We start from the raw sequence: 23,645 nt of genomic DNA on the forward strand, positions 1-23,645 counted from the left end.
ACGTCAAAATACCACTGATCACAAGAAAACAAGGATAAGAAGACAATCTGCCAGGTAAGAGCAAGCTAGGCTGTAGATATGCAGGATGAAACAGGAGTGTAGTCCGGGTGTTCAAACCTCCATATAAAGGTAGGATAACAAAACTTCAGCAGATTTTGGAAAAGGTTTTAAGTGGAAGTGTGCAAAACAGATACCATTTATTTCACATAATAATTTCCTTCATTTATAGACTGCCTTTCTCCCCAATAAGGACCCAAAGTGGCTTACATCATTCTTCACTCTTCCATTTTATAAGTTAAGCTGAGAGATTGTGCCTGGCTCAAGGTCACCCAGCCAGCTTCCTTGGCCAAGCGAGGATCTGAACCAGTCTACCTGGACATTCTAACCACTACACCATACTGGCTTTCACAAAGATATACACAAAGATTTCAGCTAAGATTTAAGAAGACATTTGTGCTAGGAAAGTTATTATGCTTAGCCCATTCATAAGGAATAAAGCTGTTTTTATATCCTACCAGTCCCTTCATACTTGAAACAAAATTGTAATCTTTCCTATACAAAATTTTTTTTAAGGATTTATTCCCACAAAATCCTCTAACTAAAAATTATATTTGTTGTTTTCATGGATTGTGACAGTGGCATTCTTGATCGTGACACACACATACACAAGGAGGAGGAGGAAGAGGGGAAAACTGAAAACACATGGAAAACCACATGGAAAACAATTTTATTAATTGAAAGGAATTTGCTGGGACATGAAGTCAAAGAGCTCAAAGGGGAACTTGTGTTCCAAAGGCTCAAACTAGCACTCCAAATCAAGTCTTGTAGCTCTGCTTCTTTAGATAAACTATCTCACACTTGTATCACACCTATATTAAGATCAAAGTATATTATCAATGTGTAATAGCACTGAAATATGCTGATAGTCACACCCTTTTACTATCTTATGAATAACTTCTTAAGAAAAAGAAATATTTTAAAGGGAAAAATAAAAGTCATAGTTATGCTACAGGTTGCTATTTAAATTTAACTATTAAGAACATTAGAAGAATGAATCAGATCAAAAGACCATATAGTTCAGCATCCTGCTTCATACAATGGTCAACCAGACACTTCTGAAAAGCCTCAAAGCAAAGCATGAAGGAAATAGTTCTTCTCCAGTGTTTCCTTCCAAGAAAGGGTGTTCAACTGCATCCATTTATTTATCCTAGCTAATCCACCATTGAAAGACGCTTCCTCCACGAATCTCTAATCCCCATTTAAACCCACCTAAGCTAGTAACTAGCACCACATTGTGCAGTCCTGACTTATGTTATGTGTTGGATGCAGAAGGATCTGGCTTTGCCTGTCCTAGATTTACTGTCAATTAATTTCACTGGAAGCCTTCCCCCAGAAGGAGAATAAGAAAAGTTCTTTCTCCAAAATATGCATAACTTCATAAACTTCTTGCTTTCCTAGCGACATCTCCCCTCTAGTCTTTAAAATTGCATAGGAAACTTTTCTACCTCTTTGGGTTGCTCCCCCCCCCCACACCTTTGTACCTTTTCCAGCTCTGTGATATCCTTTTGAGTTGGAATAACCTGAACTATAGGCTATATTCCAAACATGGCTATACCACAGGTTTTTATCAATGCTGGGAATGTTTATTGCCAACCCCATTTCTAATAATCCTTTGCATGGTTTTTGCCCTTTTTGCCATTATGGATTCAAGTATATGCAAAGGGGAACCCTATGTACAAGTAACATTTCTTTTTTATAGACTTACCAGAAACCACCAAGGGCAAGTGCTTGGGTCACCTCTTGTGAGCAGCAGTTTGAAACCTCGTTCTAGACCTGTTCTAAGTGCTTCATCGTCAGTATGGTGTGGTGCTTGCGGCTCAGAGGGGCCCTCTCTTGCCACCTGGGAAATTAAAGGTTGATGCCCAGCCTGGAAAGATGGCCACCATCCTAAATGACATTGGCTGCCATTTCAAATCCCCCTCCCTAACTTTCAAGTGCCATAACAGATTAATATCTCTGTCAATGAAATCAGCAAGTGAAGAAGACCTAAGTATCAGTACATAAATGATGTTAATGACAGTATCAAATTTACAAAAAGGGGAAAGGGTTGCAATGAAATCTGTGCATTAAAACTACTTACAGTTTGTGAAATTGAACTAGTGGGGATATGTCTTGGCAGCACTGCTTCTGTTTGAGCGTTTCCAGTCTAGCCTGCCACATTTTCAAAACTTTCACTTGCAAGTGAAAAGTATCATAGAGAAGATGTATCATAGGTGTGTGTGGGGGGGGGGGGGTGGAGTGTTGTTTTTGCTGTTTTTTATTGGATGCAAAAATTAGGAATGTGACAAATAATGAAAACTTGAAAGATACATGAAACAACCATTTTATCTCCTGGGTTATTTCAGCATCTGCCTTTGAAGTTAATTGAGATGAAAAGTTTTGCATAATTTTTTTTTAAAAGATTCCAGAAGCAACTTGATTTTGGAAATGATATTTAGTTCAAAATATCCCACAAAAGTATAAAGATATTTGTCTTCAGACTAAAGGAACAACTTTATTTGAACAACAAACCTTATAGCATCATTAAAAAGTACCTACAGTATAGTTTCATTCACACATACACACTGAGTGAGAGCTATCACATGCCTCTTGTGTTAGTTCTCTGTTATCAGACCCAAAACACTCTGTGAAGTACTTCTAATGAATAACTAATGGACCATTAAAAACACACACAGAGACAAGGAAGAAAAGTATGCCAGTAGCATACCTAGCTGAACCACTCTCAGCCAGTCACATCCAGATAAAGGAAAGATGCCATGTGATCCTGTGTCAAAGCTGAGGTACAATTTTCCTACGTGGAAGCATGTGACAGACACAGCTTCAGGTTTCCAACACAGACTTTTTATTATAGCAACGGTAAAGGACGCCGAAAGTTATCTCGTGAAAGTCACAGATGACAAAAGGACTTGCCTTGCAATTCTTTCAAAGACCACTGCTTGGCCTTTTTGGATATACAGTTCAGTATATGCATCCAGCAAGGAGACAACTGTGATCCTATAACTATAGAAGAATCTAATTAGAAGCATCTGCTTCTCAAATCTCTTTTAGCATTTACAGTTAGTTCCTCACAATACCAGCACAAGTGTGCATGTGTTCAGCTCTGTGGATGGCCCCATCCTCTTTGCCAACACCCCTTGCCCCTCTACAATACAAAATGCCAGTATAACACAGCCCTGGCTTAACAATGCTAAGGGATGTGGTTTCCCTGCAATGGTTCTGGGAGACTTGTATTCCATTCTGTACTCTGTTGTTTTGTCACCTTTCAAAGACATAGTGATGATTTCAGAAATAGCACCCATACCTAAAAATATGCAAAAACTTGAAGTGATGTAATAGGTATGTCTGCCTCTGAGCAAAAGAATTGCAGGCTCTAGAACTGCTTGAAGAGTTCTGCCTTGAATGCATTGCCTCCTGCAGAAAGATGCAGTCTTAGTATATTTATGCTGTCACCAGGCATATGAATGAGTCAATAGCTTACAAAGTAACATGGAAAGCAGGCTGCAAAGCCTTCAAGTTCCTTTCTGATGAACAGTAGTTAAAGGGTAATAATTTCGGAGGAGTTTTTGTTCCTTATATTTATTTCATTCTTCCTGTAAGGAATTTGAAGTTCCCTCTTATATTCATACATCAATCCTGTGAGGTAGGTAGGCGGAGAGAAAAGTGAACCAACTTCCTGCAGGGATTTTAACTCAGCACCCCCTAGTCCAAATCCAGCTCCACAGCTACTATGGCAGTCTTGTGATTTTTTAGTAAAAACTAAAGCGATGGTTAATTAAAAATTGAGCCCCTTCATGCACTAAGTGATCACTTTAATGCAGGCTAGAAAAGGGAAAACCCACCCTGGTCCATCACACATATAAAAGTAATGTACAATGAGAGAGTATCAGATATATGTCATTTATAAGATACTTCCTGTCAAAAAAAGAGGAAGAGGGGAAATTACACAGCGGCCCCAAAAGAGATCGTGTGTTGTATGTTACTTTATTATTTAACAGAAGTAAAGTACCCAACTGCTACCCCAGTATTTAAAGAGGGTTAATGGCAGCATTACTGTATGAATTGGCCTGCCATATTGAATACATCCACAATTGCTAAATCTGTGCTCTGGATTTAGTAGTTAACTCAAAGGAAATGATAGCCAATGGTCAAGGAAATCAGAGGTGAAAAAGGTAAATCATCATATAGAAAGAATTCAGACCCATAAATAAAACTAAGTGGGATTTTCATAATATTCGCTTACAGTAGAAATCAAAGATCCTCAAGCAGAAAAGTCCTAATGCAGGAGCCTTAGTATATGATATGCTGATTGTCGTATGAACTTTCTCTTATTTTTAAGCCTGTGGAAAGTGCCCTCAAGTCATAGCTGACTTATGGCGACCCCTGGTGGGGTTTTCATGGCAAGAGATTAATAGAGGTGGTTTGCCATTGCCTGCCTCTGCAATCTTGGTCTTCATTGGAGGTCTTCCATCCAATTACTAACCAAGGCCGACCCTGCTTAGCTTCTGAGATTTGACAAGATCAGGCTCACCTAGGCCATCCAGATCAGGGCAAATGAAATTTCTCTCACTATGAAGAGTTACCCACTCACTTTACCTACTAGAGCAAATTTTCGGAACAACTGGGATTCTTGTGGTGGCTCATCACGTATATATATTTTTCTCTTGGCATCTGGTTACTCTGTCATAATGGTAACTCTTGTGTTTTCTCCAAAGCTTAAATATATCACTATTTAAAGGCAAGCTGTCATTGCCAGTAAACTATGGTTCAATGCTGTACAGTTTGATTACACAGGAATAACTGTTGTCTTCCAACATTTTATGCCCATTGTTTGAATTACTCTAACTTTCATTTTGAAGCTGATTACATTTGCCTACATTAACATATCTCAAGTTGGCTCTGTTTCTGTCAGTTTGCCTAACCAGCTTTGCTCACAAAAACTGGACCCTGGAGCTCCAAATTATGTTCACTTGCTTGCCATTTTCATTTCATGCATCTATTGCACACAGTTATTCAGCCACCCTTTGCAACCAGATGTTACACAGTACTCATTTAAATCATCTGTGCCAAGTTAGCAGCAGATAACCTGGGAACATTTAGGCCAAATACAATACTGAAAAAGGGAATGGCATTTAGTGCCTCAGACACAAGAGTTATAAACCAGCAGGAAAGATTTTTATATGTTCTATTAACCATTTTGTAACTTGCTAAGAAACACAAGAACTGGAAATACAGGTTAAATACCGTCATTCTTGTTCGTGTGCAAGAATTTTTCCTAATTTTTTTCAGATGCAGCAAAAGTTTTAGCTTTATTATTTGTTCATTAAAAACAAAGTATATAATCAACTTTGTATTTTATACAATTGAAGGCAGCCTACAGCTTAAGCTTCAGATATATCACAGCACATTTAATTGTGTTTATTGTCCACCATGTGTTCATTCATCACCTTGTAGCAGTTAACAAGGGACAAACAACTCTTATAAGTGGATTTAACAGTTATTTGGATCAGAGTGCAACCCATGTTCGGTAGTCTTCAAAGTTCAAGACTTCCAGACACATACAGTGCAAAGTTCAATCATAAAATTTTGAGCAATAGTAATGTGATTTCCTTCTGCATTTGATGCAAAATGATATTGGCCCTGTAAAGGAGCTACTTGCCTCGTACCATGGCAAGCAATAATTGTTTTCTGATCGCCAAGAAAGAAAGTTTTAAATTGGGTGTTTAAAAGCTTAAGTTATTTGGGCACCTCTACACTGAAGTGTAGGAAAGCTTTTTATTTGAGGCTGTACCTGCTTTTGTAAAAGCTGTTGTTGGTAGCTAACAGTGCAGTCTTAAGTACAGTTATGCCCTTCTAAATCAACAGAAGGGTACAACCCTGCTTAGGATTATAAGGAAAGCTTGTGTATTTGTTTGCAAAGCTGCCCTGGCCATATATGAGACCAGTTCCAAGTTCTCTCTCTTGTAAATAATTGTGTTCCAAGATAAAACTTGCTGAAGTTATTTATTTTCAACTTTTATTTATACATAAAACACATACATACACACCACTCCATTCCACCCAACCTACAACAAATAATGACTTTTCTCAATTACTAAAACTTTGTGCTATCAAAGTAGGCAAGTCAGTTATAGGAAAGAAACAGAAAACAGGACAGTTGTGAGAAGAAAAGGATAATACAGAATCTGCTCATCTGCTCAAAGGCAACTGAGTTTCACCTTAGTGTTTTGTTGCCCATTTCCCCTAAAAATAGCTTTTAAGTCCATAGTTTATCAGAAATATCTAGAGTACCAATTTCCATGCAATATAAACAAACTTTTGATGGTGATGATGATATTTTAAAAAGCTGAAAGTCAGATATCCAAATCTCTATTCTTTAGGAGTAAAAAAACCCTGTACCACTGCTGTCCACCCCCATGCATACATGATTATTATGAACACCGGAGGCCTTGCTTCTTTGGGTCAGTCAGTGCTGCTCTCATTACTGACCTCTTTGCCAAGTCGGCATTAAAATGCCAGCTGAGCAGAACATCCCTTCTGCTATAAACATTTTCCTTCCTTCCATTATCATAGCCTGTGCCCTTCCTCCCGATCCACAGTCTGTTGTTGCTCGACCTTAGTCCGAGTAGACATTCCCATCCTCCTCTTTCTTTAAGCATGTTTTAAAGTCAATGGCAGTCATCAGGATGACGAAGCTGCCATTTCTCTGGGTCATTCTCAGGTCACAGCATGATAATGTGATAAGAGGGGACTAGATGCACAAGTCCTTGCTGAATGTTTGTTCTTAGTGCTTTTCTAGTAAAACCTTCTCCTGGTTTTTTTTTGAAGAACTTTGTTCTCCCACTCTGTTCTCTTGTAGTATAATCCTAAACAGTGTTACACCTTTCACAGCTGGTGACTTGAATTGACAGAAAAAGGCATAACTCTGTTTAGGATTGCACTGTTAATCTCTTCTTTCAGCTTGGTGAACTGTGTTGTAACTTGCCACCTCCACCTTTTCCTGACACTGGACAATGAATAAAAAGTAACTGGGCTTGGGGCTTTCCACTTCTTTGTTCTTCAGCATCACAGATCATATCTACCAACATGCATTTCTTCCTAACTCAATCCCCTGAAGAGGCTGACAAGCCATATTTTTCTTCTGGATTTGCTATCGCCATTACCCTTAGCCTGTGTTTGTACCTTTGGCTTTTTCAGTGCGATCATGGGCTAAATTGACTCTTGAGAGAATATGTTTTTGCCACCTCAGACAGAAAGAAGAGATAGGTACAAGTGTCGGGAACTAATGGGCCATATTTATTTGGCAACAACATATCATTGAAAATATATACATGGCAAGGGCCTAACTAGCAGTACAGGTCAGGCCTTGGGGTCACCCTGGACCTCCGCTCTGACCTGTCTGGCCGCAGGCATGAGCCATCCACACGCATGGCTGGGACCCGGCCAGCCAGGCAAATGGTTCCCCACTCCAAGCCTATAGCACCTCGCCATATAGCAGGAGGGCCGTACTTGTCTAGGGGATCCACACAGCAGTCTGCCCTCTCAGCTGGCAGCCGTCAAGCAGTACCAGTGATCCTGACAGAACCCAATTCCCCCCCAAATGGGGATGTTCCAAGGGTGCTCACCGGCCCACTTATTTTTCTCCCTCCTAATCCTGTCAGGGGCCATCCAATTACAGCTCCACCATAAGCCAATTACCACAACCCATGCAAGAAGTGCAAGGTAGGCAAAAAACTTCCTTCTCCGAAGCCAAAATGGAGAAAGAAGAAAAAATTCCTACCTTGCCCTGGTAAACAGCAACCAGCTAAGCCTGTACTACTGCAGGGTGGGTGGATGGGCTGAGCTCAAAGGCAACTGCAGGGGAGCAGGGGCGAAGCCACCTTAAAAGGCTCTTGACTCTGCCTCCTCCTTAATCCCTGATTGGCTGAGAAGTTGTCTGTCAGCTCTTCTTCCTGCGGGGAGGCAATAGGCAGCCCCCAGCCTTAAGCGGCTACACAGCTGGCTAGGTGGGCCGAATTATAGAGGGTGTAGAGCAGAATGAGAGAGCTATCATTTCTTCTGACAACAAAGGCATGGTTCACTGTCGTCATCACCTACGTGCAACTCAAATCGTACCAACTGATTGTATATCTGATATCAAACAGATCTATTAAGGCACACAACAGTTTGCACAGGTCAGCTGCACATCAGTGCCTGTTTGTTGTGCAACCACCTCCCATGAATGGTCTGCATGAGCAGCATAATCCAAAATAGTAATGTTGGGAGAACTGGAGATATAGTTCGAAGATGGACTAATGGTTGGCATCAAACAGAACTTGTAAATTTTTAAATATTCTTTGTAATGATAAAATTATTGAGAAAGAAATAATACAGCTTATATATATTTTAAGAGAATATTTGAATACAGAGAGAAGTGTGATATGTTTTACATTATAATTACTAAGCCAAGAATGTGGGACAGCTAGCTTTTGTTGGATGCTCCTTGCCTGCTTACTTCTGGTAAGAAAGGATGAGTTCAAGAAATTATTCTCCTTTCATTGCATAAGTAAAATCAATGGATAACATTATCATATTCCTTTCAGCTAATGTAAAAGATGTAAACAACTATGTTTTCATTTAAATAATAAAATAGATGCTAGGATTTTCCAGTAATATTTTTATTTATACCCAAAATGAACCAAAAACATTGCTGAGGTGAACCCACTGCCAGGAGATTAATGATCTGATATAGGGCAGCTAAGTAAACACGTAGGGATTCTTAGAGACGGTGAGTATTGCTCAATAAGGCAACACCACTTCTGGATGAAGACACAGAAGTTATTTCACTGTGCCAATCAGAGCTCTATGAATCAGCCTGAACTAGGGTTGCCAGCTTCCAGGTAGTGGCTGGAGATCTCCCGGAATTACAACTGATCTCCAGGTCACATAGATCAGTTCACCTGGAGAAAATGGCTACTTTGGGGGGTAGACTCTATGTAATTATGCCATGCAAAGGTCCTTTCTCTCCCCAAACCCCACTTTCTCCAGGTTTCACTCCCCAGATCTCCAGGAATTTCCCAACTTGGAGCTGGCAACCCTAGCCTAAACTGAGTAATCTGAAACACAGTGAGCATGCAGTTACTTAATAAAAAAACAACCCATGAGTTTTCCATTCCTTTCTTTTAATATGATTAGATATCGTATTATTTTTCTGCTCCTCCCATCCCTGGTTTCAATCTGAAGCAGATACAGAAGAACACACAACATTACGGTGTCACATTTTTGCACAGCTACACTTTCTAGAGTGGCCAGGGTTGTATAACGGTTAGAGTGTTTGACTAGGATCTGATAGTCTCTCTACATCAGATGCCTCGGCGCGTGTTCGTCAAGTGTTGGGAGACACAATATTAAGCAGGAAGCGTAGTTTAAAAAGAGCAGGCAGAGATGGCTCCTCAGAGGTTTGTTAATTTCATCTTTGCCGCCAAAAGGCTCTGTTAATTTCACCTCTCCAGTCAAAACTGTGTGAGACAGCAACCAGAGGGCAGTGAGGAATGGAAATGGGCTGGAGCTGCCTTCCAGAGCTGAGCATGGAGCTGGAGAGGTTATAATGGGCTGAAGTTCTCCTTCTGGCATTTCATGCCCCCTTCACACAGTTCCAGTGTATAGCAAAGCCTTTGCCCTGCTGCCAGCTCTGTCTTTTTAAACTACCCTTCCTGGCTAACATTACATCTCCCAACATGTTCTTCACGTGTCAGATGTCTCGTGGAGAGATTCTGAGGGATCTTGGTTCAAATTCCCACCCACCATGAAGGCTTGCTGGGTAACCTTGGACAGTCACTCAGCCTAACCTACTTCAAAGGGTTGTTTTGAGGATATAATGAAGCTGAGGAGAATGATGTAAGCTGCTCTGGGTTACCACTGGGGAGAAAGGTGCAAGGTATAAATGAAGTACATTAGAAGAAAAAGAGAAGACTCAGCACAGAGCAAGCACTGTCAGCATCCCGCTGTTCATCATCACATTTCATTCCTTCTAGCCATTCAACTAAACATGCTTGGCTCGAATTTTACATAGCCTTAATATGGACACCCGTGCTACAACCCACTGCCTATTTTCTGTAGCATTATACCATAACCATGACTAATTGCAGTTTATTACACAGACTTCTAGAACGCAAAAACATCTATTCTAGGCAACTCAGCAGATCTGCATGGACAAAGAAATATATGTGAGAGCCTGTGTTGTGTAATGGTTAGAGCATTGGACAAGGTTCTACTCTGCCACTGAAACTCACTGGGTGACCTTGGGCCACAGCACATTCTCCACTGCAACTACCACATCAGGTTGTTGTGGGGATAAATTGGTGGAGAGGAGAATTATATGGGTTCGCATCGCAGAGAAAGCAGGAGTATGATTTAAATAAATAAATGTGCACACCTTCCTCCTTTATTGAAATCAGCATGCAGGCTGTTCTACAGCTTATTCCCTTTGCCTGCATGAAAGCTCAGAAGCCTATATGTATTCACTAGGTCAGGAAGAATAGGTTGCCCAATCAGCGAGACCTTAAAAGAGAATTGCTGTAAGCTTCACATGCATTATTTAGACTTTTTTTCATTATTTAAACAAGTGTCCCACAGACAAATGAAAGTCATAGTGCCTACCCTGGAGAATTTACAATCTAATGAATCTAGTCAGATGACCAAGTGATGGCAAAAATTGAAGGAGAGGCAAAACTGACACAAAATAATACAATCTTGAGGTCTGTTGAGATTCTGCTTAGTATGTGTGTCATGTTAGGCATGCATATTCATTGAGACTGCTGCATTCCTAGTTGTCACACACATTGCTTTAGATAATATATACTACACCAGAATTTTATTAACACTTTGGAAATGCCACTTTCAACTCATTCCTGTTTCCAAATCTTAGCCCCACTTCTCACTCAGCATATCACTCAGCTTCAGTTTTTTTTCTTCCAGAAGTTTTCTTTGTCAGCTTACAAACACTCCTTTTCTCAATCCAATTTAGGTCAAAACTTTTTATGATAGTGAGAGAACTGTACCTTCAAACTAAGGTCATCATAAAACTACACAAAATTGCGGCTTTGGTGGTGGTAGAGAACACGAGTAGGAAAGTAAATAAAAGCAACATCATACATTTGTACAAAAGGACAGCAAAGGTATGTATATTATAAAGAAACTTGGAAATGGTTTATCAAATATTGTAACAAGTATGGTACATGGAAGACTAAGGATAACCCCCTTAATTTATTATAAACCAGATTTTAACTAGTGTGTATCTAATGTCAAGACTGTGTTTTTTTAATCTGTTCAGTTCAGCAACCTTTATTGGCATTACAATTTTATATCTGTTTACAATTACTGTTTTTTAAAAATATTAAATTAAAATAATTTGGGGGAGGGAAAAGAAGAGTGAAGGATGGGAAAGAGATGCTGAATTCTTCCATATACCATTCACTCCCACCATTGTCTCCCTGTTGAGATCAGACGGATGAAGAAAAACAGCTGGGCAGTAGAGTTATTGTATGAAAAGTATAGGTAGAAGAATGGTTCAGGATTTCCCTCATATTTCCTATTTTTTCTCTTACCTTATGAATGTTTGCTGTTAATCTACAACCAGAAATACGAGTGTGCTGCTATTATGTATAGAGGACTGCTTATAGTCTCTTCCACAAAAATCCAGAATGCCTTATCATGGGTGCATGAGTTGAAAGGTTTACAGGGTTTTAAATGTATACTTTATCCTTAGAGGCGTGATCACGACTAGCCAAAGCATGTCTAAAACCCTGTAAACCTTCTCATTAAGAATGCCTCATGAAAATGAACTAATAAGTATGCTGTCTGCAGCATGTGAAAATATAGTGGCCATAAAACTTTTTTGTACATCCTAAATGTGGTAGTATAATAATTAATAGAACTAAAAAATCAATCCAGCCTAGAATGCTAGTTTCTTAAGAAGTAAAACTTTTTTTCACTTTTTTTCTGACTGGATGCATTTGTTTAGCTGTCCTTTATTGTTTAACTGAGAAAGCAGTGACAGCAAACAGTGAAAGATAATGGTTGTTGTGGATTTTCCGGGCTGTATAGCTGTGGTCTTGGCATTGGACATTTCGCTGGCGAAACGTCCAATGCCAAGACCACGGCTATACAACCCGGAAAATCCACAACAACCATCGTTCTCCGGCCGTGAAAGCCTTCGACAATACATCAGTGAAAGATAATGTTTCCAGGGTTTAAAAATAGAAATTAATAAGCCCACTGAAAGCTTCTCTTGAACTTGTTAGCAGTAAAGGAATTCTACTCACATGTTCAACTAGAGGAAAGACTTCCATTATAAGTTGGTTGAGTACATGGCTCTTAATCATCCTGCATCCCAGTCATCACAGTCTTTGACTATCTGTTGACCTTAAAAGGTCAATCTAATACAAACCTAATATTAGTTTTAATATTAGTTGTTTTCTCCTAATATTAGGAGAAAACAACCATACATTCTATCAAAATATTAGTTAAAAATTGTTTGCTTCCGGTTCTAATTAAAGAAGTAATAATTATAAGGTTTATGTTTCACAGGACTTACAGCATGTGACTCATTATTTTATGATTATTCTACTTCCTATTTCAATGTTAAGAAGCACAAATGTCCTCCCACTGTGAGTGAACTACCTTCTAATAAATAAAATCTTATGCTTCAATAGCTGGACTTTACTCCTCTTGATCTCCTTTGTTCTTTGTAAGTATCCTGGAACACAAAAACAAAACAAAAAATCTTCTGTGGATCCATTGTCCTTTATTCACCAGGGAAGACAGACAACCTTGCCAGATGTTCTGGCATATTGCACAAAAGATACAAAACCTTATCACTGACAATATTTCTGAAGTTTGGAACATAAATCTGTCCAGCACTTAATGTTTTTCTGGTTCACAAGTTGAGTGAAGGGGAAAGGAGTGAAGGGGAAAGGAGAGCCAGGATGGGATAGCAGCAACTGGCAAAGGAGGAAGGAAAGAAAGAGGAACAGAGGGAGCCAGTAATGCGGGGGAATAGTGAGAGCCGGAGCACATAGTGAACACACTTGAAACCTCCTTATACTGAGACAAACTATTGCCTATCAAGATCAGCATTGTCTATTTAAGTGCGGCACAGGCTTTCCAGGGTTTTAGGTCTGTCACATCACGTACTTCCTAATTCCTTTAACAGGAGATACCAGGGATTAAATTTGGGACCTTCTGCACTTAAAGCTATTGAGTCAAGTGGGACCCGGTAAAAGAAAGAAGTAGGGAACATTTGTGTTATTCTGACCAATCCCATAAATGCTTTGTTCAAATTGAACGGAACCACCTCATACTGAAATAGAGTTCTCCATTTTGCTTGTATAGATTTTATAGATTTTAAATCAGCTTTTATAGATTTTAAATCTGCGTTTGATTCTATTTCAAGAACTATTCTATGGGATAAGTTGAAATCTACTACGATAGGCGTCTGTTGTTCTTATTGAGAGCTCTGCATAAAAATACTTCTATAAGGGTATGATGCAATCCAAACGGTCACCTAACAAAGATGGTTAGAACAGATAGAGGAATAAAACAAGGATGCATTTGGGTGCCACTTTTATTTAATATTTATATTAATGATATGGCCCAATGTTTGTATAATCTTGATGTTCACCCCCTGAAGCTTGCTGATAGACATATTCCACTATTATTTTATGCAGATGATGTGGTTTTGCTTTCTAGGACCCCCAATGGCCTCAAGAGAGCTTTACACGCCCTCTTGCAGTACTGCAGTCAAAACTGCTTGGAGATAAATTATACTAAAATAATGGTATTTGCAAATAAGCCTTGGGTGTTTAACTGGTTTATTGACTCTTGTCTCATAGGGCAAGTCTGCTGCTATAGGTATCTTGGAGTTGTATTTCAGTCGTCCGGTTGTATGAAAGGACATGTTGATTACCTGACTGCTAATGTGCAGAAAAGCGCTGGTGCTATTCAGAAGTTTTTCTGGTCCAAAGCGAGTCGTAACATAGAAGCTGCTATTAAGTGATATTCTATTAAAGTATTACTTCAGTTATTATATGGAGCACCATTGTTACTCCAGACTGAATTGATTTTACTTGAAAGAACGCAATCGAAATTTTAAAGAGCTATTTTCCAAGTTTCAACAAGTGTTTCAAATGCTGCAATTCATTTAGAGGCAGGCCTGCTCTCGGTACAGGCTAAAATGTGGATTATTTCCTTTAATTATTGGTTAAAACTGATTTTCTCACCTACTGGTCTTACTCATTCTATGATGCAAGATAATTTTGTTTCCCCATGGCAGAAGAAGACAGAGGTCAAATTGAACTATTATGGTCTCTCTAAGCAGTATATACAGGCTTTGGGTTATGCTAAGGCTAGAACTATTTTAAAACAAAGAATATTAGATGTCGAACAGCAAATGGATGTGAGTAGGATTAGGAACACTGTATTTGATATAACTACACTTAATAACTTTGAAACCTTATAATAAATTTTTAGATAACAGTAACCATAGGGAATTTTTACTCTTTTAAGGTATAATGCCCTACCATCAGCTATATTGGAGGCCAGATTTACTAGATCTTCGAAAAAAGGCTGGATGTGCAGGATGGGAGCTGATGAAACATTAGAACATGTTATATTTGAACACAGCCTATACCAAAATATTAGGGAAACTCTGGTTATGCCTATTGTCAATTCCTACCCTGGTTGCAGCAGAACGATACTTCTGTCAATGATGCTTGCAGATGATAATCAAAAGCTGACTAGGATGGTCACCAGATTTGGTTGGTTGGCTTACCAAATTAGGGTAATTAGAGACAAAGAAGCACAGATAGGGTCATTTGATCTTAATATTAACTTTTAGATCTTAGAATTTTAAACTCTTATGTACAATTTTAGATGGTATTCTATTTTATAATTGTATTGTTTTTACTTGCTATTCAATACTTCTATTGTACTGTTTGCTGGTCTTGATCCATAACAATAAATCTATGTCTATGTTAAAAGGTAAAAAAGCTTCACACACACCCTACACCTCAGGAAAATTTCAACCCCCTCAGTCATATTTCTCATCTAGGAGCTGCAGGTGTGTTTCAGTGTAATCCTAAAAAGAAGTACACCCACCCAAGTCCATTAAAAACAATGGGCTTAAAAGGGTATAATTCTGTTTACATTTCTGTTTGTGTGAGAATAAACAACCTTAAAAGTATGCTTCAAAGCTCCTTACTTTTCCAGTGGTATGGTGACACAAAATTAATTCTAGGCTAGTTAATAATCAACCTTTCATACACCACAATTGAATGAGTATGACCCAGTGTGAAAAGAAAAATGTGGGAATTATAGCTATGTGAACCGGAATCGATCAATAGGTTTGGTGTACAGTGGTATTTGAGAAGAAAGGCTTTCTGTATACAAAGTGTTTACGTTTTGCTCCATTCACATTGACAACCCACAATGCATTTAACCTAGTAACAATTCTGGTTTGAAGACAGATACATAGGGCAAAACAGTTTACCTTTTGTTCCACCACCCCCACCCCTTCTGTGTGTGTGTGTGTCATAAACTTCAAGGTTGGATTTAGATTACTTTAACCTAGAGGGAAAAATTAAAACAATAAACCCCTCTGCTAATAGTCAAGAGAGCATGCTACTCTATGCCTATGACCTGGTAGGACTCAGGCCTTCTGGATCTTCTGACAGTTGGTGCAAAGTCAGCAAAAGGGCCGTTAGAAGCTAAGCAGGGTCAGCCTTGGTTAGTAATTGGATGGGAGACTTCCAACAAAGACCAGGGTTGCAGAGGCAGGCAATAGCAAACCATCTCTGTTAGTCTCTTGCCTTGAAAACCCCAGGGGTCACCATAAGTCAACTATGACCTGAGAGCACTCTTCCCCTCCACAGATGGGTGGGTTCGGCTAAATAAGCCTGCAGCAATTTTCTCCTTTCTGAAGTCCTTATTTCTGCACCATGTTACTGGGTTCATCTGGTTCCTACTGTTGCAAGCAACCGCCTCAGCTTGTGGGCTATGGTGGTTCTTCCATTTCGATGACATCACATCATCCCTGCCTGGGGATTGCTTTGTTCTTAATAGTCCCAAAATACTGGTATTTCTTGAGCATGCATATCTCCAGGGGAAATAAAAACAGATTTATGACTAGTCTTGCAACTGAGTTTTTATCCACATACCCTAGTCTTTTTGAACTCATATAGATCTGAAAACTATTAATTATTGTTTTTGATAGAGAGTGGGCTTTACAAGCATCTCTCAAAGAAATCCTTTAAAATCAATAATTCCTTACAAAAATCACATTATTGTTATCTGAAGAGCTGAACTCTGAAAAATTCTCAGCAAGAACAATTGAATTTCAAGAACAAAACTGGTATGAAATAATTTCTCACACAATAAAGTAGCATAAGCTCTGCTTACAAAAGTATCCAGGTTAAATTCTGTATTCCATAACAAAACCCATTTGATCTCTCCTTCTCCCTCCTTTCTCTTGCTCTATGTGCTCCAAATCTTATTATCTACTGAAAACAATATAATTAAAAACAACTTGGCAATTTCTACTTCATTCTATAAACATTATAGGCAAGTCGGGGCAATGATATGTTCCTTTAATTGTTTTCAGTGCATTTGCTGTGTACTTCTGAAAGCATTCATATTATTTTTCCAAATATTGTTTTCACACAGGATGTTATCTACTTACGAAGGAATATAGTTTCATTTTCCAAAGATACTTTCTGCAGGGAAGAATAGAAACTGTTGTGGACTGTTGTAACTGGACGAATAGGACTGTTGGGGTTTGGTTATCAGTAACTTCAAGCCTCTGTAGGAGTAAGGAGGTAGTTTAGTTTGTCTACTCTTAGACACCAATAGTCCTTGACATTTTCCTGAAGGTTCTGAAGTGATGTGACTGGTCACAAACCTCTGGTCAGTTAGAATGTGGAGATGATTCCTCAGTTGAAACCATCCTACAAGTCTTCTACAGCTAATTAAGAATCATCTTAGTTCTAGTTTTTTGGAGAGCTTGATACAGCACAAGAAGAGAAAGAATTCAGGATGCACGTAGCTAAACATAGGCTACAGACCAATTGAAAGGTCATTCTGGGGTGTTGACATTGCCCCCTCCCCATCTCCTTTTCTGCTACCATTATGTCAAATCTAATTTCTAGAAGAGTTTTACCAAACAAGGAAAGGGTTCTCAACATGGAGCCCCAGGGTATTTGGAATCTTAGAACGCCTGATTTTTTTTTTCTTATTTTTTTGCTCAGCACTTTGAAGAAATCATTGCTTGCATCTGCTCCAATTGGATTTTGGGTTAAATGCAGTGCTCTCTTAAAATGTCATATTGTTCGCAAGATCATTTTCAGGATTCTTGGAAAGATGTGGTCAGGCTCCTGCTTTCTCAATCTTGGCTATCATAATAATAATAGGCTGAAGTAGTTGGCTAGGCAAAGGAAGTTAATGTCTCATTAATAAAGAAAGTTGTCCCAGCCATCTTGAAGTAAAAGATTGCGAGACCAGTCCAAAAGACACATTCTCTGAATCTTAATGCTCCAGCTATCAACTGGGTATCATTTTTAAGCAAATGCTTGAGGGTAGCCCAATTCCAAACTTTCCTGAATGATGTTAATTACCTAAACCTGTTCCTGTCTGGCTTCTGGCCTGGATTTGGAACTGAATTGATTTGGCTGTTCTGTTTGACAAGTTTTTGCCAGGAAACAGATAGAGGACTGCAACCCTTTTGATTTTCCCAGGTATCTACTGACCATTCTGTCCGAGATCACCTAGCACCTCTTGTGAGCTCAAAATGCTGTCTGTTCCAAATGGTGGGTTTTAGAATATTTGCACTCCACCACGATATTCAAGCTACAGGACATCTTCAGGCTCTATTTTGTTCCCTATAATGTTTAACAGCGACACAAAATTACTGAGATAGGGCACCTGGAGATTTAGGGAGAAGTGATATCATCAATATGCAGATTACACTCTCTTCCTCTCTTACATCTAAGCTGAAAGTGTTCAGTAATGAGTTGGATGAAAGCTAGCAAGCTGAATCCATACATGGTAGAGATATTTTTGGTGATGGTTTAATTGAGAGAGGAGGTGGTAAACAACTTGTGCTGAATAGCATTGTACTAAGGTTTGGGGTTTTTTTTTAAAGGTTTGTGAGCTAGCAGACACACTGCTCAGAATAACTTTTCACCAACCTTGGTAGATGCCAACTATAGCCAGTTCTGGAGTGCCTACATCTTGCCTCAGTTATCCCTATATACAGGCTTGACTGCTGCAGAAGTGTTGTTCATGCTGCAAAGTGTTGTTGTTTGAAGAGTCTTTGGAAACATCGATTAATATAAAATACAGATGCCAAGATACTAAAGCTGAACAACCATAATGAACACTGAACTTTGGAGAGAGAGAGAGAAAGTGGGGAAAGGGGACTGCTAGTGTGGTGTAGGAGTCAGAGTGTTAGACTCTTTTTTGCTATTTTAATGATGTTGCTTCTGCTGCATGAATTGATTGGTACATTTTGCTTTTTTTTCTGTGATCTTAATGATTAATTTTGCTTTAGTATTTTAATTTTATAATTTTAGAAACCATCATGAAGACCAGTTAGGAAGAAAAGTGAGGTTCTTTCTGAAATGTAAGATTAGAGTAACTTCCTAAAAGTAAGGAAATATAAAACACAGTAATTCACTGTGCAGATCTGATAAAAATCACCAAAGAACACACTGTCCGTACATATTCTCATGTGATACATTTATTATTTATTGGGCACTGGAACTCTGCATTCTCTCTTGCACTTTCCAAGGTGTCCCTTTCCTTTTATAAGTTTGTCACTTTGACTCTTCTCCCATTGTCTCTACTGAAGAATGCATTTGCAATGAAGCTCAGGTTTTTATTAATAGTGGCCATTAGGACCCCAAACATTCAAGAACACCCGTGTTATTTCAGTCTTTCATGGGTACATTAGGACATTAACGATGAAGTCCTAAGCACTTTTAAGCTTGTTGACTTCAGTGGGTTTAGAAGGCTGTGACTCTCTTCAGACTTGCACTTAAGCTATCTATCCTATGGGCATCCCAGAGAATATCTTGAATTAAGAATAGTTGGTATGTGCTACAGAACTGACACTTTTTAAAAATTATTCTTGTAATTCTCTCTGCACACACATCCCTTTCTGTATTTCTCAATGGACCAGTATTGGATACTGTGACCCTATTAATTTTTGTCTCCTGTCCCTTTTTGTGAACTTAGGAAACAGATTGTCAAACTCTATGCCAACACCATAAAACATTTATACAAGATTACTTTATTATGGTTTAATTGCTCACTGTGCCCTTGATTCTCCTACCTTTCATCCCAATGTTTTTGACACTAAGTGGGTCAGGCATGATGCTTCCTTCCTCTGAGGCTATCCAGGGGGAACTAAGAATGGTTGGAAAAGAAAATCTCTTGTTCTCTGTTTTTTCTTTCTTTTTCTTGGCTATTTGAAGGTATTCTGGCAACTCAATCTGTGTACTGTTTCTAAAGCATCTTTTTTTAGGAAAGTAAGAGCAAAAGGAATACTAATCAGTTACCGGTTTCAGGAGCTATTAACAGGGTGCTATAGCAGGCCAAATTCACTTTTGCATGGTCTACTATATACTCAGATTTTTTTAAACACTCAAGAGATAACTAATCTGCATTAAGGGCACCTATGCATGCACTTCTGCATAAGAACTTTAAGAGGTGACCTGTTGGATCAAGATCAATCTGTTTCAGAATTTTTTATAAGAATCAAAGCAACTATTCTGTACCAGGTGGTAATATAAATTGGTAGTCCATTAACTATAATTTGCTTTCCAGTCACCTCAACTATTAAAGCTTGTATTGATCTACAACAGAAGTCCCAGTGTGGCAGCCATGGATGCCATGGTACCTGCCCACACCTTTCCTGGCACATTTTAATAAAGTGGATAGTCCATGTGGCACTTCTGATTGATCACTGGATATCTGATTGGCTGTGCAGATAAAAATAACATTGTTTCAGTGACAGCTGCCACTACAATGTTTGTTTTATTATCTCTCATTCTACTTTCTTACTGTATTACCCCTCTTCTCGCCTGTACTTGGTCTTCTTCTATGTGTGAGGGGAGGGGGTTCTGCCTCCTACAGGAGCCATTTTGTGGTTGGCTCCACCTCCTGAGTCTGCCATTTTGTGGTTGTGCCCAATATGTTGTTTCAGAACTCCAAAGATGCCCATGGGCTGAAATAGACTGGGGCAGCTGACATACTTCATTTTTGCTAATCTCTAGAAATCTTTCTGGGAATATAACAGCTGATATTGAAGAAGAATTCTGTGTAAGTTGAACTGCTCATTTCAACATTTTAAAAATTAGAATAACATATAACCTCATTCATCTTTGATTTTTATTAATGGAACCAAGATGGTAACACCGTGATTCCCATTCATGCCAACATGATGTGTGGTTTCTAGTCCTAAGTGGCATGTCATCTACAGAAAGCAAAATCAGAAAAAACAACAGTGGACAGGCATCTACAGTTCGGGAATCAATTTTTTGCAGGTTGTGTAAGTTTTCATCCAAATGAGGCAACTTTAAAACCTTCCAAAGTCTGGTACTCTGTAAAGGTTTCATAATTCCATCTATGTGTACACAGAAACACACTCTTACTACGTCAAAATTCTGTCTCTGACAATTTATTTATTTAACAAGACAATGCCTTTTCATAAAACTTTGATCGTTTCCTAAGAAAGTGTTCCTTCCCAAAGCCCTACATTATGGCTTTCTCCCATTTCAAATATTTTTAATTGGATGGAGTTTCAAACACATCCAGTTGTTTCTCAAATTCTTTAATAAGCTCTCATACACATTCTCATTCTCTTAAAAAAAATCTTTTTAACATAATATTTCTAGAGGTTTTTTTCTTCACCTTGAAAGCTGTGCATAAATCTTGCTTTAAAGTCCTCAATTATCTTTTATCAACGCCACTCACACTTTCTTTCCCATCAACAAGCTTAATTAAATGCCACACATATTATATGTTACTTGGTCTACAAATAATGTTGACTAAATATAATCTGAAAGTAATCTGTGTGTACTTAATTTAGATTATAGATGATTTTACAGAGCAATGGTCACAAACACACAGACATACACACTAAATTATTGAAATTGCTTTATTTTACAATAATCGAAGCATTGCTTCCTTCATGAAACAGGCTATTCTGTCTGTGATTTGTGAACAACAAATATAGAATGAGGGGGAGGGGCTATAAGGAATAGTTAAGCAACAGGAGAAGAAACAATTTATCAAATCTTCTGTGTACTAGATGGTCCAACGTATCTCAGCCTGATTGCTCTACTGTCCAGTTAAAATAAACTCCCTGTCTAATTAATGAAACTAACAATACCTTAATAACTCATTATATAAGCAAAACATTCTATTTTAAGTTACAGAACAGCACAAATGAAACAAGTCTCCTGCTTAATTGATGAACTTGGCAACTTGTTTGTTAAAACTGCAAATAACCAATTAAAAAAGAAAAAATGCAAATAACCAAAGCCACATTTCATTTGCGCAGCATATGACATTTCATTAATTACTTAAAGGCATTGCCAATTTTATAAAACATACAGAGGTGGATATGTGCAGGAAAAGTAAAAAAAATAGAGCTTACTTGTACGCAAATTGCTCAGTTTTGTGATTTAAAAAGAGGCTTTGCTTAACTGATAAATCAAGCATACCAAGTTTTGAAAAGTACTATATTTCTTGAATAAAGCTATTTCCCAAGCATAGTTCAGACAAACTTGTTTTTCCCCCAAAGACTCCTTCACATGTACTTTAAATATTTGGAGTACACGCATATGTTATCAAATGCAACAAAATTTTGTTTTAAATTGAAATCTGTTGAAGTGAATGTGATTATCAGGTTTGGCAGAGCTTTGCGATGCCTGTATATATACATCTTAAAAGGCCTAGTCAGTATGCGATACACACATGTAAATAATCTTTCGTCATCTGACACCATATTACAAAGCATTCAATGTACATTTCATTACTGTTTTAAACTATTCATATCCATTGGTATGGTCCGGCAATATCCATAAATATGAATAAAACATGAAGGAAAAATGTTTTACCTGACAGAAGGCTGCAGTCCAAAGACAATAATCAAGGTAGCAATTAAGACTTTACAGTTTGAGCATTTAAAGCCTTTTTGTAATCCTCATTGGCTGATGATGAAGCTTGCTGTGTTATTGTTTATTTCAGACAACCAATTGCAAACACATCTCAAATTACTGCAGAACATTATGAGGATTCTTCCTTCAAATACTTGAATGCTACTTTAAAAAGTACTGGTCATTTAGGAAAAAATCTGATTTCTGGAATGACAGGAGCCCTCAAAGAGTATCTGGATTTTAATTCAATATCATAATTATTTCATATTTTTGTATTTTAAATACATGCATGTTTTATAATTTCAGAATATAATAAAGCACATGTACCAGCTGTACAAGCCAGTTGGCACTTTAGGATTTAAACAATTACCAATGCAATCCTAAGTAGAATTACTCCATTCTAAACCCATCAAAGTTAATGGATTTAGAAAGATATAATTTTGTTTAGGACTGCACTGTAAATTAATTTAAATCCAAACATTTTGATTTAAATTATGGGTCAGCTATGTAGACTTTATTCAATGGACAAAGTGTAGAATATAGGTATATAGTGTTAACTACAATAAGTGCAGATACCGTATCAAAATTAGGTTTGAAAATGTAAATTATAGATAAAAAGCAATATTGCTACTGTAGTTTATGTAATATTAATTAAAGGCTTATAAGATAAAATTGGCTAAATTCAGATATAATAGCCATTATCCAATGAGCTATCCAAGAATTCGTAATGTTTGTGGCTTTTACTGTCTTTAAACAGCTGAGCCCTTGCTATCTCACTCTTAATGATCATACAACTCTCCTCAGTTTTATAAACAGTTTGCCATGCAGTTTGCCATGCAACTGCTGTTTAAGAAACATAAAGCCAAAGACCCTATAAGGACAAGTCACTTGTTTGAACAGTAACTATAACAAACTACCCAGAAGCATTAGGCAAAAATTATTTGTATCAACCAGAAGTGCTATCATGCCTTAATGTAAAAAAAATTAACATCATCCTAGTATTGTCAGAATGGGTTCAAAAGGGTATAGCAAATGGATTACAAGATGGCTATATCCTGCCCAAGGAAGAAGTCTGTATCCAATAACTAATCTGTATATGATTCTAAATTTCAAGCACTTGCATGCATGCTGCATGCTAACACCATAACTGCCGATTTGTAGTGGTTAAGAGTGGCAGGACTCTAATCTGGAGAATGAGGTATGATACCTCACTCCTCTACTTGAAGCCAGCTGGGTGACCTCGGGTCAGTCAAAGCTTCTTAACGCTCTCTCAACCCCACCCACCTCAAAGGGTGATTGTTGTTGTGGGGATAATAATGACATACTTTGCAGACCGCTCTTTGTGGGGCATTAAGTTGTCCTGAAGGGCAGTATATAAATGAAACATTGCAGTTT

The 23,645-nt window shown here is 38.2% G+C and overlaps 1 protein-coding gene across 1 annotated transcript in view; it reads right to left on the bottom strand.

Annotated features, from left to right (window-relative positions):
- The window catches only part of SLC16A7 (solute carrier family 16 member 7), a 136,688-nt gene that overhangs the window by 85,893 nt on the left and 27,150 nt on the right, over positions 1 to 23,645 (bottom strand). The window lies entirely within an intron of this gene.

Source organism: Eublepharis macularius, chromosome 9 (assembly GCF_028583425.1).
Source record: "Eublepharis macularius isolate TG4126 chromosome 9, MPM_Emac_v1.0, whole genome shotgun sequence".
Classification (NCBI taxonomy): domain Eukaryota; kingdom Metazoa; phylum Chordata; class Lepidosauria; order Squamata; family Eublepharidae; genus Eublepharis; species Eublepharis macularius.